Consider the following 2307-nt stretch of genomic DNA (forward strand, 5'->3'; position numbering starts at 1 on the left):
GACAGTTCGGGGGTGGCACTGCTGAGCTCTAAGGTCCCCCGCACCCCAAAGCTGTGATTTGGGACGGACGGAGCGGGCAGGAGGGACCCGTGAGCACCGGGAGCGCTTCAGTGCTCCCCAGCCGTGCTTTTCCATCGCCCCCGACGGGAAAAATTCCACGGAATTGCCTTCCCGAGCGGCCCGATTTGGGGACATCGTTCCGTGTGTCCCCGCGGGGAAGGAGCGGCCCGATTTGGGGACACTGTGACCCAATTAGGGGACATTTGGGCCCGATTTGGGGACACTGTGACCCAATTAGGGGACACCGCGGCCCGATTTAGGGACACTTCGGCCCGATTTGGGGACACCGCAGCCCGATTTGGGGACACTTCGGCCCGATTTGGGGACACTGCGGCCCAATTTGGGGACACTGTGGCCCGATTTGGGGACACTTCTGCCCGATTGGGGACACCGCAGCCCGATTTGGGGACATCGCTCCGTGTGTCCCCTCGGGGAAGGAGCGGCCCGATTTGGGGACACCGTGGCCCGATTTGGGGACATTGCTCCATGTGTCCCCGACGGCCCTATTGGGAGACACTTCGGCCCAATTTGGGGACACCGTGGCCCGATTTGGGGACACTTCGGCCCGATTTGGGGACACCGCAGCCCAATTTGAGGACACCGCAGCCCCATTTGGGGACACCGCAGCCCGATTTGGGGACATTGCTCCGTGTGTCCCCGACGGCCCGATTTGGGGACACTTCGGCCCGATTTGGGGACATCGCTCCGTGTGTCCCCGCGGGTCCATCCCCTCCATCCCGGTGACCGCAGCCCGTCCCGTCCCTCCGGTTTCCCGAGTTTCTGTTCACACTTTTGTACGGAGCCTTCAAACCCCACATTTTTCACCACCAGGCTGTTTTGATAGTTGTTCTCAGCCCYTCCATGGCCATCCTTCCCCAGCATTCCCTACTTTTGGGGGCCTTCTATCTTGTTAAAAAAAGAAAAAAGAAAAAAATCTTTTTACCGAGTGAAACATCGACTCCACCTTTATCCCCATTCTCACTGGTGTAAATACTGATACTAACTGAGGATTTTGACTTTGCATTCTGTCAGAATACTGTGTTCAAATAAAAATTAAAAAAAAAAATCTGATGCCTGCGGTCTGCCCTTCTTTAGCYGCTCCTGAGTATCACTAAAACAGCACTTTAAAGTTTATTCATTTGTCACTCTATATTAATTTACTGATTTCCTGCAGATAACAAACCCAAAAATGCAGTTTCACAGCTAATGGGAAGCTTTTTCCCCCCCAAAAAAGGCACTTTTCTGCTGCCTGGCTGTGGAAATGGTGAATGTTTGGTTTAATGGGCTCTGCCCATCCTGAATTGGATGCCTGAACTTGATTAATGAGGTTTGAATGTAATTAATTTATTCAATTAATTCATTTAAAAGTCTTGATCTTTTTTTCTAAATTTTATCTAWAAATTATCAAAATGCCCAGCTTTAATTTTTTTCAGTCTGGGGATTACGGGGAGGGGGGGCTTCCCTTCACAAATTCTGACAAAGGAGGGTTGATTTTCACACAGTTTCCATTTAGCTGAAAAAGATTTTTAAGCCACAACCCAACCATTCGTTATAAAAAACACCAATTCCTTTCAAAGGGAGAACATCAATGACCCAAATTCCTGGTGGGGGTTGAAGGGAAGGCTCTGGGGTTGCTTTTTTTGGGGTCAGGGTTCCCCAAATCCCTCCAGTCCCTTGGATGGATGGAACCGTGCCCTGCCTTTGYTCWGTTCYCTGCTGCACCATTCCAACCTGGAGRAGCTCAGGAGTTCTTCTTTCTCCTCCCAGAGAAGTGAAAATGGATTTTCCTGCTCCTCAAGATGGGTTTGTGCTCAGTGGCAAAACCACTGACAGCTCCTTTACTGGATCTTTGCATTTCTGCAGCCATTTTCTCATCCCTCAAACCTTTTCATTTCGATTTAATTTTAATTTTYTCTCCCTCTGTTAAGGCCATTGCACCTGACTGGCAGTGTCACCTTGGCTGAGTGTGGCTCCTTTACCCCAGGCTGGAATTTGGGGTAAGTCTGAGCGGGGCTGGAGGGAGGTGGGTGGAGATTTTTGTGCTGCTTCTTTCTCTCATCCCTTTTAGAAATTACAATTAGCTGGCCTTTTATCAGACATAAGCGTATGAATATCATGGATCTGTTCAGGGCATCGTTTTGAGTGCTTTTTTTAGCATTCAGAAACTGAAGGTGTCTCCTCTGCGGTGCTCTGGCTCCCTGCGGTGGCCGACASGGAAAGCCGCAGCCTTTCAGGGAGAAATTAAAG

Source organism: Malurus melanocephalus, unplaced genomic scaffold (genome assembly GCF_030028575.1).
Source record: "Malurus melanocephalus ecotype Western Australia unplaced genomic scaffold, MMel_1.1 scaffold_574, whole genome shotgun sequence".
In the NCBI taxonomy this organism is placed as follows: domain Eukaryota; kingdom Metazoa; phylum Chordata; class Aves; order Passeriformes; family Maluridae; genus Malurus; species Malurus melanocephalus.